General features: G+C 36.9%; 1 protein-coding gene and 1 non-coding gene across 2 annotated transcripts in view; one reads left to right on the top strand and one right to left on the bottom strand.

Moving 5' to 3' along the window:
* Positions 1–16,022, bottom strand: part of SPINK5 (serine peptidase inhibitor Kazal type 5) — a 191,538-nt gene that overhangs the window by 104,151 nt on the left and 71,365 nt on the right. The window lies entirely within an intron of this gene.
* Positions 2,954–3,060, top strand: LOC136156718 (U6 spliceosomal RNA). The gene has a single exon (XR_010661204.1). It is a non-coding gene; the product is annotated as a U6 spliceosomal RNA (small nuclear RNA).

The raw sequence follows: 16,022 nt of genomic DNA, 5'->3' as shown, positions 1-16,022 counted from the left end.
GAGGCAAGTGGAGAGAAATGGGTGCTGTAATTCCCATGAAAGTTCATTCTTGATTCCTTGCCCATTTGGCCTAGGCTTCTGAGCTCAGCAGAAGGTGCTTGCATAACCCAAACAGCTTAGCCCCAGGCCTCTTCTCCAGGGATGGAAAAAATGAATATCATCTTAGGGCCAAATAAATGCCTTTGTCAGAGCTCACTTGTTCCTTTCATTTCTCATGCAAGTAAACAGTGAGAGTAAATATGAGGTGAATCCTGTCACCAAAGGGAAAAATACTGAAAACCTTTCAGGTCAGGCCCTAACAAGAAAACACACAGCCCTCTTGAGTCTCCAGTCTTTGTGAGAGTTCAATACCCAAAAAATCAGGTGTATTGATATATAAATTTATGAATAGTCACAAATATGTCATAGTCTTTGAGCAGGAATGGGTCATAGTATATTCTAGTGTATTAAAATATCTTCATTTTATCAGTAAGACCTGACAGGAGAAGCCATAGATTCAAGGACAAATAGCTAGAGACTAGGAGAGCTAGAACCTCATTTCACTTCTTCTGACTCCTAGCTTCATGTACTTTTTCCCAATCACAACTTTTTCACTCACTCATTCACTGCCTGATTTGAGGATTGACTCTTTATTCAACACCCTGTATGCCAGGGAATAAACTCAGACTCATAATGGGATTTGACTGCTCATTTACATTTTTAATAGTTTTAACTTATTTTAAGTAGAGGTAGTTTTGCCCCCCAGGAGACACTTAGCAATGTATGCAGATGTTTTTGTTTATCACAATTAGGGATATTCTATGGTCCCTAGCAGAAAGAGGTTGGGAATGCTGTTTAACATTCTGAAAGGCACAACTGTCCCCACCCAAACAAAGAATTATCCAATCTAAAATGCCAATAGAGATGTTCAGAGACTCTACTCTAGAACTATTAATCAGAACTAACTACAAAGCTTCATTGATTATCTTGGTGATTATACAGTTGATTCCGGAACAAGGAATTTGGCTATATTCCACAGGGACTATAATACACTGATAGAAAAGTGATACTTATTTTTGAATGTTTTACAGGATTGGCCAATTTCTTATTTCTGATTTTAAAAATAAAATCCTCCCCTGAGTGCAGAATATATGAACAAATCTTAAATCCATCAATAACACATTTTTGAGAGAACGGACCATTTAAAAAAAAAAAAAAGTGTAGCATACTGGACATTTTACTTAGGTCTTCTGTTTCCTCCGTGCTTTCCAATCATTATTTTTTCATAAGCATCTCCAGAGCTGAACTTCTTGTAGATCTAAAGTCAAGATCCTTTCCTTCCAAGGATCTTTTTTGAGTGACTTTTCACCTTTGATGAAACTTCACCAAGTTACCTAGGGATTCACAACTGGTCACATACAAAGGTTTATTTGTATTTCTGACCCTTTTCACTGTTAAAACCATGGTTTGCCTTAAATTTGCATTCCAAAGGATGCTTTCCTCACTTCCATTCTTCCTGCTTCTTCAGAATTTTCCTAAGTGTCTTCTGTTCTTACTTTGGAGATGGTAACATTTCTGTCTTTGCTATATGTAGTTCAATGTATAAACAACAGAATTTGTTCAAATATAATCTTGAATATAACTATGCAAGTGAAAAAGTGAAAATATTAGTCACTCAGTTGTGTCTGACTCATTGCAACCCCATGGACTGTAGTCTGCCTGATTCCTCTGTCCATGGAATTCTCCAGGCAAGAATATTGGAGTGGGTTGCTAGTCCCTTCTCCAGGGAATCTTCTGAATCCAGGGATTCAACCTGGGTCTCCTGCAGGTAAACTGCAGGTAAATTTATTATCTGAGCCAACAGAGAATCCTGAATATAACCATAACATACATAATAAATAAAAGTGTTTTGTTTCCAAACAGAGATGGGAGGACTAGTATGCTTCACCTAGCCTCCCCCTACATTACAAGTACAGTTGTTCAGTCATTAAGTCCTTTCTAACTCTGCGACCCCATGAACAGCAGCACACCAGGGTTCTTTGTCCTTCACTATCTCCCAGACATTGCTCAAACTCTTGTCCATCGAGTCAGTGATGCCATCCAACCATCTCTTCCTCTGTTGCTCCCTTCTCCCCTTGCCCTCAGTCTTTACTGGCACGAGAGCCTTTTCCAATGAGTCAGCTCTTCACATCAGGCGGCCAAGTACAGACACCATAACTTTTCAAATCATTTGTACACATCTACCATTTAGGATGGGGGTACCTGCCAAGACGTATATACTTACTTTATTGATCAAAATGAAAGAAAAAGATATAAACTGTTTGAAAATCACAGCAATGTCAAGTGTGTACTTTTCTCCCTGTTTTCCTCCTGTATCTCAGTTGCTCAGAGGTGTGCTAACTATTCCTGTTATGAAGAACTGTATTTTCCTTCATTGAACACATGCTTCAGATTAGCCATCCCTTCTGTTCATTTTTAAAGATGCCTTCTCGTTTCCCATTATATCAGAGCTGTTCATTCACTGTACTTGCTTCAGCAGCACATGTAGTGAAACTATTCATTCACTGATTTGCTGAGTCATCACCGAACATCAATTTCAAAGTTGGTGGAAGTTACTGAAGGTGAATCAGATACAAGTCTTGCCTTCAAGGATCTTATAATAGGGTAGGCAAGACATATGCTCAATGTAGCTCTATTTTGAAATAAAAAGTGCTAATTGTCAAACAATATAGTGGCATAGGAATTTAGAAAGAAAAATTGTACTATCGGCTGAAATATGAAGAAAAAGTTTATAGGAGACAAGAAATCTGAAAGAAAAAAAAAACCTTGAGAAATAGATGCTGTCAACATACAGATATGTGGGGTAAGACTGAGGAGATGTATGTCTGGAGGAACAGTGATATCACAGAGTTTAATTTGACTGTAACAAAAGGCGAATGAAATAACGACAGATACAATTAGGAAAAGATATTGGGTGCTCACTTCAGCAGCACATAAAGTAAAATTGGAATGATACAGAGAAGATTAGCATGGCCCCTGTGCAAGGATGACATGCAAGCTTGTCAAGAGTTCCATATAAAAAAGAAAGAAAAGGATATTGGGACCACAATGTAAAGGACACGATACTTGGACCTCAGGACTCATTCAGCTTTATCTCTCATGGCTTCTTCTACCTGATATTTTTTAGTATCAAATATTTTATAGGAGGTCTGAATACCAGATTAATGCTCTATTAAAAGAAACATCTTTGTTAAATATTGCTGAGTATGGAAACTTTTGGTGTGCCAAATTGAAGAGCAATATGATATACCTTTATAAATTAGAGAATATAATAAATGAAAACTGTTCTCACTTACATATAATCAATAAGGAAATATTATTTTAATACTTGGCCAAAGTTAGAACAAATGACATTTTAAAGTGGAGTTGGAAAAGATATTTTACTGGAAATGAGCTAAACTTTATGAGTCATATTTGGAAAAAAGCAAAATGAAAAATTATCAGTTGCTTGAAAAAAATATTACAAGCTGTGGTTTTAAAGTATATTTAAGAGAAGTGAAAGTCACTCAGTTGGACCCCATGGAGTATATAATCCATAGAATTCTGCAGGCCAGAATACTGGAGGTGGCCACCTTTCCCTTCCCTAGGGATTTTTCCCAAACCAGGGTTCAAACCCAGGTCTCCCATATTGCAGGCAGATTCTTTACCAGCTGAGCCACAAAGGAATCCCAAGAATACTGGAGTCAGTAGCCTATCCCTTCTCCATGGGATTTTCCCACCCCAGGAATCAAACCGGGGTCTCCTGCATTACAGGCAGATTCTTTACCAACTGAGCTATCTGTATTCTATCTTTACCTCTTTCTATCTATCTATCCAAATATTCAGTCATGATAACAATTACTATGGCTAAAGCCATAACAGATTGGTGGTGCTAAGAAAAAGTGTTGCCATGTGATAATTTCCTTTAACGATGCTGATTACCATGCTAAACATACCTGCTTTAGGAGAAACGTTGGAACATTGACTAATTACAAGTCATCTGGCCTTGGACAAGTTACATTTTCCTCTTAGAACAAAGATTATTCATTTATGCCACATAGAGACTAGACCAAATGTCTTCTAATTTCAAATAATAACAATAATAGTAATTTTGTCTTCCATGATACATGACCTGTCTATGAGGAAACTGCCCTACCCAATTCATCTGAGGAAAAAGAAGCTCTAGGCTATTTTTTGAGTATGGGAAGACAAGGGCACTAACTGGACAAAGGTGGTCATATGGTCCTAGGGCCGTCAATCCATAGGCTGAGAATACTTTGCTCAAAGACTTCTGAATAAGAGAGGCAATGGATGTTATTTTAGCTAAATTACCCTCTATTTTAGCTAAATTTTCCTGATGAAATTTGAGTGGTGCAATATGGAGAGAATCAAAACACTAACAAATAAAAAAATAAATAAGGCATAAAAAACTAGCTTAAAACTAGGATGATAGTGAAGTCAGAAGAACTAATGAAAGGGTTGAAGAAAGGAAATCTGTTGTTCCCAGAAATAAAGGCAGGACAGGGGTCCTAAGTATTGCAATTGTATCAACAGAACTCTCGACAAAATATGAAATTCAAAATTGTAAAATTACTAAACACCAAAACATGTCTACAGCAGTTCAACACACCTGAATTTTACCTTGGTGACTATGCATTGATTATAATGTAATATCAAAACCTGAAAAAATAAAACTCTGGTACCTCAGCTTTGTAGGTCCTTTAAGTACACTGTCAGTTTTCCTACTGGATCATTTATTTGAACTGCTTTCAATCTTCAACCAAAGCCTTCTGAGGGTTCACCTAGTACCCTTCTTTCTTCTTTTTTCTTCAACTTCGGTAGAAACTACATAACTTTAGATTCACCCTCTTAGAAAAAGCTTCAGTGTACTGTACAGTATTAACTATAAGCACAAAGCTATACAGCTGATCCCTAAGATTTTCTCATCTTGCATGACTAGAACTCTAAACTGATTGAACAACTACTTCCCATCTACCCCTCCCCCTAGCCCCTGGAACCCATCCTTCCACTTTCCATTTCAATGAGTCTGACTACTGTAGATAAAGTGGAATCATGGAACATTTGTCCATCTGTGTCTGTCTTGTTTCACTTAGCATAATATCATCAAGGTTCATTTATGTTGTAGCATGTGATAGGACTTCCTTCTTTTCTGTGGCTGAATAAAATCCCGTTGTATGTATATACCACATTTTCTGTCTATTATCCTTCTTTCTTATTGGCACATTTTATCCTCACAATATGTTCTCATTACTAGAGGTAGCTTGGGTAAAACTTCTCCTGAGAGCCTAGAGAACTATGTTTTTTACCTGTCACCTGATTTAATGTTCCTCGTAGACCTATGAATTGTTTCTTCTCCATTATAAAATTAGAAACTGAGGCTAAGAATCTTAACCTAAATCATAAAACTAGAGAGTGGCACAGACTGGATTCAAACCTAGAGACAGAGGCCATGCTATTGTGCTGCCTTCCAGACTTGAAACACCAACAGTGGGAACGTAAACTGGTGAAGCCTATGGAGAACAGTATAAAGGTTCTTAAAAAAAAAAAAAAAAAACAAAACCTGAAAACAGAGCTAACACAAGATCCAGCAATCCCACTCCTGGGCACATATTTGGAGAACACTGTAATTCAAAAAAATACATGACCCCAATATTCATAGCATTATTTGCAATAGCCAAGACATGGAAACAACCCAAATGTCCAATAACTGAAGGGTGGATAAAGATGTGATTCATATAAACAATGCAATACATACTCTCAAGAATGAAATAATGCCATTTGCAGCAACATGGATGCAACTAGAGGTTACTATACTAAGTGAAGTAAGTCAGAGAAAGAACTGCCATATGATGCCACTTACATGTAGAATTTAAAATATTGTACAAATGAACTTATTTATGAAACAAATAGACCCACAGACATAGGAAACAAACTTATGGTTAGCAAAGGAGATGGGGGTGGGGAGGGACAAGTTAGGAGTTTAAGATTAGCAAATATAAACTAGTAAATGTAAAACAGATAAACAACAAGGTCTTACTGGCCCTATAGCACATGGAACTATATTCAATACCCTGTAATAGACCATAATGGAAAAGGATATGAAAATAATATATTTATATGTGTATAACTGAATTACTTTGCTGAATACCAGAAACTAATACAGTGTCATAAATCAACTATATTTTAATAAAAAAAAAATTTTTTTGATGCCAGCAGGTTGTAATCACACACTTCTGACGAAGATAATAGCATAATATTTTTCAAAATACTTTCATATCTTTAGTTCATTGAATAATAAAACTGCTTTACTGTTCCTATGTGGGAGATAAGTGAGAAAGGTAATGACATTCTCATTTTACAGACGAGGAAACCTAATATTCCACCAAATCTAGAGACTGTATAAAGCAAACTAATTCAGAGGACACGACACATGCTTTAGAGCCAACCTTCTCCACATACCAGGTATATTAACTATGGCATCTCTTCAGAAGAGGAGAAATAATGACACTGATCTCACAAAATAATGTGAGGATTAATGTTAAATGAAATCTAGCTCAATAATTGGCAAATAAAAGGAGTCCAATAAATAACTGTTCTCTTCTTCTTCCATTCCAGATCCCACCCAATTCTTTTTAAGAATTAAATCACACTGTCCTTAATAGCCACCAAACTCTCCAAAGTTGTCATAATGTGAAATGCATGGAGTATGATTCATCACATAGGATTTCCTTAAAGAATGTCATTTTATCCAGGACTACTCATGTCTGTTTATGTTTACTGGCTAATTTATTTCTACCCCACCTTCTTCTAAAAAGTATTTGAGGCAAACAACTTCTAAATCAAATTTCCTGAATATAAACAGTGACATAAACATAAGACAGCTCATTCTTTCTGAGGTCTTCCAAGGAAACAATTGCCTGTAGAAAAGGAAGAAGTGCTAAGGTATGAAGATCTGAAAGCCACATACATTTAGAAATGAGCACTGATTTCATCTGTGAGATAGTGGAGGAGCCTGACAGGCTACAGTCCATGGGGTCGCAAAGAATCTGACATGACTTAGCAACTGAACAATAACAACTGATTTTATCATAAGAAACAACTTCATCCTAAAAATCTGCGGTTTCTGAGCCCTAATTTCCACATTGGCAAAATAAGGAACGGGGATTAGTGAATCCTTCATTTTCTTCTAAATTTTATGACGTAACATCCTCATGGGGGAAGAGCATCAATCAGAATTCAAGTGGAGGAGAGTTCCAGCTGCTAAAAAGAGCCTCCCCTCTCCAACTGGCCTTAGAGAACACTCCCTCCTCTGACCTCCTCTAGCATATACATACCGACTTGCTCACCTATTTGACATATTATTTTAATGATTAAATTATAATTTGCTTTTGTTTTTAAAGTTGTATATCTAGCAGAACAGAGTCAATACCTTATACATTTTTCATAACCAAAATACCTAATAAAATATCAAATAACAGTGAATATTTGCTGATAGGGAAACCTTTTTTTCTCCCCAAATTAAAAAATTTAAATTCCTTGAATCTGCTTACAATTATTAATGTTTCCTGGTCCACACAGACAATTTTCTGTCATTTTATTCGTCTGAGACATTGTAGCAATAAAACAGTTTTATCTTATTATATTTGATGCTTCCAACAATCCTAGATCATGCACAGTTTTGTCTGATCTACATTTGTATAACATTTTAAAACCAGGGACGCATGCCAAGTGAAGAACAATAGATAGATTAGGTTTTGGGGTTTAAACCCAACATTAACAGCCATGAGAGCTTCAGAAAATTACTTAAAATTTCTGAGCTTTGGTTGAGATTAAGGTATTTCACAGAATTATCATGAGGATTATTTAGAAAATATTTGAAAATTCCTAGGACTTTGTAGGTGCTTAATAAATGATAGCTATTAGTTCCATTAAAATAAAAGTATTGAAAAAATTAAGGTATTGGGAAGGAAAACATAAAACCGTGTTTTTTCAGAAATGACATGATTGTCTACACAGGAAGTTCAAAAGAACCATAAAAAGATTCCTGGAACTAATAAGCAATTATGACAAGATTCTTCCAAATTGATCCACAGATTCAATGCAATTCCAATCAAAATTTCAGCAAGTTATTTTGTGGATACTGACAAATTGATTCTAAAATTTATATAAAGAGGTAAAAACACAGAGTAGTCAATACTCTGGTGAAGATGTAAAATAAAGTTAAAAGAGTGATGTTACCTGACTTTAAGACTTACAAAGCTACAGTAATCAAAACAATGTGATATTGGCTAGAAGACATACAGATCAATGGAATAGAGAACCCAGAAATATACACACATAAATATAGTCAACTTATCTTTGACAAAAGGAGAAAAAGGCAGTAAAATTAAACAAACATAGTCTTTTAAATATATAATGCTGGAACAAATGAACATCCACAAGCAAAAAATAAATCAGATGGACTTTACACCCTTCACAAAGATTAACTCAATAGAAATATTACCTCAAAATGTAAAATACAAAATTATAAAACTCCTAGAAGACAATACTGGAGAAAACCTAGACAACTTTGGGTACAGTGATGACTTTTTTAGACATAACACCAAAGGAATTTTACATGAGAGAAATAACTGATAAGCTGTAGATAACCAAAATTTACCTGAATCTTCCCCTTAATTTTGCTGAGATTCTAAAAGCTCTAAAATAATAAGTCCTAATTAAAAATTAAAAAAATTTCCATCCTCAAAAGTCTTCCAATGACTCCTCCCAGCTTCAAATTTCTACTCATCTCTGTTTTGTAAAGTTTACATAATTTGGCTATGATTTACTTATTGGAATATATGTGAATCTATGTGAGTTCTTGGACTTTAATCACACCTTGGCTTATGAATATATCTACTATTCCTCTACTTGTTACTGTAGGAAGAGTAAGAATTTTAAGCTCGATACAAACTGAGTTTGAATCCAGGTTCTGCTTCTTCATACTCATGGGACTCTACACATTTCATTTAACCTAGCTTCATCTGTGTAAAAGTGATGAAAATATAAGGGTTGCTGACAATACCCATAGTGCTTATAATTCAGGACCTGACACATAGTAGGCACTCATGCAGGGCTTCCTAGGGGGCACTAGTGGTAAAAAACCTGCCTGCCAATGCAGCAGAAGTTAGAGTCACAGATTCAATCCCTGGGTCAAGTAGATACCCTGAAGGAGGGCATAGCAACCCACTCCAGTATTCTAGCCTGGAGAATCCCATGGACAGGGAAGCCTGGCGGACTACGGTCCATAGGATCGCAAACAGTTGGACATGACTGAAGTGACTTAGCATGCACATACAGACACCTACCAGTTGGAAGTGATGGTAATACCGAGGATGATGGGTTTTTGACCACTGAGCAGATTTTCAGAGAGTAGAGAAATTCCCTCTCCAAATAAAAACTTCAGCCAAGCCCTAAGTTAATCAATACTTATTTATCTAGCTCGCATGTGTTTTTCCCTAACTACTAGGATACCTGATATCTAAACCTTATATTCTATCTCATTTAGCTCCTGGAGATGGTGAAGGGCAGGGAAGCCGGGCATGCTGCAGTCCATGGGGTTGCACAGTCAGACACAACTGAGTGACTGAGCTACGAAATTCTATCTCATGCTGTTGTCTTTATGTAAATAAAACATTCACTAATCAGATGTTTTGGAGACTGTCAATGGAAGTATGGATTCTGGAAGGATTGTATCTGCCACCAACAAACTGCTTAAAACTTGGCAAGTTACTTTATCTCTCCTTGCCTCAGTTTATTTATACATAAAATCTGAATGGTAAAAGCAGTTCTCATAATTAAATTAACACTTACATAAAGTACTTAGAATAGTTCTTGACAATCAAAAGCTCTCACTTTCAGATAGTATTTGCTTATCATTATTATTTCATTTTTAGTTCTCATTGATAACTTTCTCCCCAACTCCCTTCCAAAACATTTAGCATTATCTGGTCAAAGAAAGGGTCCTTTAGTACTTAGTGATTTGAAATAGGGTTCAATTTGGGTTCACAAAGGTTAAAAAGAAAAACACTGACAGTGCCAGGAGAGTTTGTGGAAATCAGCAGAATTTATGGAGTTTAATGTACTAAACTCTGGCAGAAGTGTGAATTGCAAAAGCCTTTCTAAAGAGTATTGCAGAGCAATTTAACTTTGTTATGCCAGTGAAATAATAGAGCAAAGGCACTAACCTGAAAATATAAGCTTGGTAATTGCACACCTTTATATAAAAGGAAATATCAACTTAAACCCATACCGAAAGGAAAATGGTAAAATAAACTATAGAATATTCACAAGCATGTGCCCATAAGCCCCTGAAGCCTCACTCTCCATTACTATAGCCTATCTCAGTAAACATCTCCAGCTTCAATTCAATTTCTCCAGCCTAAAGCCTACGATTCCTACCTGACTCCTTTCTATATAATCTTTTGGTAAGTCCTATCCATCCTAAAGGAGATAAGTCCTGGGTGTTCATTGGAAGGACTGATGCTGAGGCTGAAACTCCAATACTTTGACCACCTCATGCGAAGAGTTGACTCATTGAAAAAGACCCTGATGCTGGGAGGGATTGGGGGCAAGAGGAAAAGGGGATAACAGAGGACGAGATGGCTGGATGGCATCACCCACTCGATGGGCATGAGTTTGAGTAAACTCCGGGAGTTGGTGATGGACAGGGAGGCCTGGCATGCTGCGATTCATGGGGTTGCAAAGAGTCAGACATGACTGAGTGACTGAACTGAACTGAACCAATTCTTCTATTACATACTCTAAATTACTCAGTCGTTACCAAATGAGCTAAGCCATTATCATCTCTCACATGAACTGCTGCTATAGCCTCCTCATCAGTTTCTTTGCTTCCATGCCAATGAAGTTTTCACAGAGTAGTCTGAGATGTCTTAAAAATATAAATAATATCAATTAAAACATTTTCTTAGAGCTTCTGATTATTTCCCACCAAATCTCACATGCAGAGATAGATACAGACTTTCAGCTGTGGTCTACAAGATGCTAATGAATCTTTCCAATGTCATCCTGTACTGTTGTTTCTTCTCGTGTACTATATTCCAGTAGCATCAACCCTCTTACTGTTTCTCCAACATGCCAAGCTTGTTCCTACATTAGAATCTAGGCAGCTTACCCTCTGCCTAGAAAGTCTCTCCCCTAGATTTGTGAGTGACTGATTTCTTTACAGGGTCAACTTAAATATTTCTTCTCAGATCTTTCTTCAAAACGAAATCTAAAGCAGTCCCTCCATCTGCTTCATCCCCATTCCCAGACACTTTCATGACACCGTTGTCTTTGTAGAATAATTATATTTGGAATCTTCTTGCTATTAATGTCTGTGTACATTACTTGCTCAGTCATGTCTGACTCTTTGAAACCCCATTGATTGTAGCCCACCAGACTCCTCTGTCCATGGAATTATCCAGGCAAGCGTACTTGAGTGGATTGCCATTCCATTCTCCAGGAAATCTTTCCAACCCAGGGATCGAACCCAGGCCTCCTACATTACAGGAAGATTCTTTACTGTCTGACCACCAGGGAAGCCTGTTTACTTCTTCACTATTAATCTGTTTACTTCTTTACTATTTTTCTTTTCCTAGGAAGATCCCCTGGAGAAGGGAATGACAACCCACTCCAGTATTCTTGCCTGGAGAATCCCACGTATAGAGGAGCCTGGTAGGCTACAGGTCCTTGGAGTCACAAAGAGTCAGACACAACTGAGTGACTAAGTCCAGTCCACTCAAATATAGGCTCCATAAAGCAAGGACATTACCTAAGAGAGAACTCTGGGTTATTTCTCATATTTTACTCCATGAAAAGGTATTTGATGATTATTGTTATTATTATTATTATCATCATTATTATTGCTTATTGTCTGACTTAAGAATCTTTACATGGTTTTCACTATTTCAGAGCAAAAACAAGAGCATTTCTTTACATAGATCTCATAAACCTATAGCTTCTCCCACTTATTTTTTCTTACACTCCCATTTAAAAAATAGTAAATCCATTAATTTGATGCTGATGATTTTTATTTTTTCTTAAATCTTCTCGTCACAGTTCTATTTTTATAAAGTAGAAAAATCATATATAACAATAGGACTTGAAAAATCTTTAAAAACCATGTCAGTCACCTAACCTACCTTATTTCATGTAACTATACTTAACAATCTGAAGACAGGAAATATTATGTCTATGAGTAAGAGCTAACATTTGTTGACTAAGTGGTAAAGAACCTGCCTGCCAATGCAGGAGATGTAAGAGGCGTGGGTTCAGTCCCTGGGTCAGGTAGATCCCCTGGAGGAGGGACTGGCAACCCACTCTAGTATTCTTGCCTGGAGAATTCCATGGACAGAGGAGTCTGGTGGGTTACAGTCCATAGGGTCTCAAAGAGTCACACATGACTGAAGTGACTTAGCACTTAGCACAGAAAACTGTTAAATTTGTTCTCCTTATGTTAACCAATCTTCAAAACAACTAACAACACATTTTACAGATCAGGAAGTCAAGAAGCAAATAAATGAAGTTGTCCGGTATTTTGCAAGTATTGTTAATGGCAATGTCAGAATTCAAACCCAATTCATCTGACTCCATATATTCCTTTCACTTCTATAGTATGTTGATTTTAACTTCTATATTATATTAACTTCTTTATTATATTGCTTAAGTTCATTTCTTAACTTTTCTTAACTTTTATATTATGTTACTTTCATGTATGAAGAAATTTCCTTAGAGTTTGAGGAGTTTGAGAGTACGTGGGAGAACAGGATTTGAATGAAAAACATGTACTCTATTAATTTATTAAACTGTCCTGTCTATTCCAAAGAGATTTGGTGCCTCAGTCAAGATAATGAAATGTTTCGTGATGAGAGATGCTGTCAGAACCCACTTCTTATCTCCCATTCACTGCTTGCTCATTCTCTATTGAAAGTTTTCTTCCTCATGGGATTGATTAAAAATCTTGTGGTTGTTCACTACTCACTGTTTCAGCCACTTTTGTCCCAGCACATGTAACAAATGGGACTGGCATGGAAAAGGAACTTCAGGGAGAATGTGTGGTCTCAGGAGCTAGCATGGCAGATTTGGCTGAGAAGCACCAGCAATAATAGCTGTCCTGGAGCGCTATCTGTGTTACAAGCACTCTGAGCACTCGGCATGCATTATCTCATTTGGATCTTCATAATAATCCTATGATGTAGCTATAATTATCTCCATTCCCAAGTGAGGCAACAGAGTTTAAGACTTATCCAACGTCATGCACAGGGGTAGAAGTAAAACACCAAGATTTGAATATGAGTTTCTCTAATGCCACTGACTACTCTTAAACACTACTCATATGGATTCCTAAACAAAACTAGGAGGGAGCAGAGTACCATGTACCAGAGTCATATTTTAAGCCTGTTTATAAATGACTTTTTAAATTGCAATATGGAGAGTACAACTTCGTAATTCACACAGGGAGAATGCTGGCTAAGGGAGGGCTCAGAAGTCAATGAGGGCATCCTGAGATAGAACAAAGTTTCTGTCCTTACATAACACAGGTACATAAAATGTTTCCAGCCTAGACATGCAACATCAATGCTGTCACAGGATTACATGTTCATAGCTGTCATTCCCAATATTATTATGGTATCATGGCAACTGATTCAGGTCAGAATTCCTGCATTTTAATTCTTGCCAAACAGTGGAAAGAATGTCTCACTTATTGTCAGAAGTCAAAAACTCCTTAGAGTCCATCTAGCCCAACCTAGTCATTGTATAGATTAAGAAAGGAATCCAAACTGACGTTAAAACGTAGGGTAGCGACTTGGATGAATCACAAAGACAGTATGTGGGGTGACAGAAGTGAAGTGAAGTGAAGTCACTCAGGTGTGTCTGACTCTTTGAGATCCCATAGACTGTAGCCTATCAGGCTCCTCCATCCATGGGATTTTCCAGGCAAGAATACTGGAGTGGGTTGCCATTTCCTTCTCCAGGGGTGACAGAAGCCAGATACAAAAGATGTGGGCCACCGTGTAAAATTTTACAAGAAAATTAAAGCCTACTGTTTTTAAACTACATGATATATAATTTCTTTAATATAAAGTTCCAGACAGATAAAACAAATCTGTAGTGATAGGAATTCAAATAAGGGTAACATTTGTGACTGGGGGGAAGAGACATTTGCTATAAAGAGGCACAAAGAAACCTTTAAGGAAATAAAAAAATTTCTATACTTGGATCTGAATGATGATTACAAATATACATACATACATAAAATACCTCAAGATGTTCACTTAAGATTTGCAAATTTTAGTATATGCAAATTCTATCTAAAAAGAAAATGAAAGAAGAAAATAAATACCTACATATTAAGATGCTTGTCTTATTCTTACATCATCCTAAGATGCTTGCTCATCTTCCACTGAATAATACCCAGAGACTATTTCTTCATATATTTAGAATTACATTTAGGATTATATACAAAAAAAATTATTCTGTGCCACAGGGAAGAAATTTACTCAAAATTATGTAATAAGGAAAAGACTAGGTTTGGATTTTACATTTCATCTCATAATGGCTTAGAAATGCCTGAAATTATGTTTCAGTGAAGTCCCCTGCAACACTTTTTGAAAACACAGTACAAGGTACAAAAGTACTGAGTCTCAAGCTAGATAATTCATATTCAAAGGTCAACTTTACCATCATTCGTACAAATTACACAGCCTTTCACGTGATAGGCACTCTATTTTGGGGGAGGAGCAGTGCAAAAGGCAAATTTGGAAAACTCAGCAATGGCCACAGGACTGGAAAAGGTCAGTTTTCATTCCAATCCCAAAGAAAGGCAATGCCAAAGAATGCTCAAACTACCACACAATTGCATTCATCTCACCTGGTAGTAAAGTAATGTTCAAAATTCTCCAAGCCAGGCTTCAGTAATACGTGAACCATGAGCTTTCAGATGTTCAAGCTGGTTTTAGAAAAGGCAGAGAAATCAGAGATTGAATTGCCAGCATCCACTGGATCATTGAGAAACAAGAGAGTTCCAGAAAAACATCTATTTCTGCTTAATTGACTATGCCAAAGCCTTTGACTGTGCAGATCACAATAAACTGTGGAAAATTCTTCAAGAGATGGGAATACCAGATCATCTGGCCTGCCTCTTGAGAAACCTGTATGCAGGTCAGAAAGCAACAGTTAGAATTGGACATGGAACAACAAATTGGTTCCAAATAGCAAAAGCAGTACATCAAGGCTGTAAATTATCATCCTGCTTATTTAATTTATATGAGAAATGTTGGGCTGGAAGAAGCACAAGCTTGAATCAAGATGGCTGGGGGAAATATCAATAACCTCAGATATGCAGATGACACCACCCTTAAGGTAGAAAGTGAAGAGGAACTAAAGAGCCTCTTGAGGAAAGTGAAAGAGTAGAGTGAAAAAGTTGGCTAAAAGCTCAACATTCAGAAAACTAAGATTATGGCATCCGGTCCCACTGTTTCATGGCAAATAGATGGGGAAATAGTGGCTGACTTTATTTTTGGGGGCTCCAAAATCACTGCAGATGGTGACAGCAGCCATGGTATTAAAAGACACTTGCTCGTTGGAAGAAAAGTTGTGACCAACCTAGACAGCATATTAAAAAGTAGAGACATTACTTTGCCAACAAAGGTCCATCTAGTCAAAGCTATGGTTTTTCCAGTAGTCATGTATGGATATGAGAGTTGGACTATAAAGAAAGCTGAGCAGTGAAGAATTGATGCTTTTGAACTGTGATGTTGGAGTAGACTCTTGAGAGTTCCTTGGACTGCAAAGAGATCAAACCAGTCAATCATAAAGGAAATCAGTCCTGAATATTCATCGGAAGGACTGATGCTGAAGTTGAAGCTCCACACTTTGGCCACCTGATGGGAAGAGCTGACTCATAAGAAAAGGACCCTGTTGCTGGGAAAGATTGAAGGCTG

This window comes from Muntiacus reevesi, chromosome 1, assembly GCF_963930625.1.
Source record: "Muntiacus reevesi chromosome 1, mMunRee1.1, whole genome shotgun sequence".
In the NCBI taxonomy this organism is placed as follows: Eukaryota; Metazoa; Chordata; class Mammalia; order Artiodactyla; family Cervidae; genus Muntiacus; species Muntiacus reevesi.
Note: the sequence above shows the minus strand (reverse complement) of the source record. Positions and strands in the feature narration are given on the sequence as shown.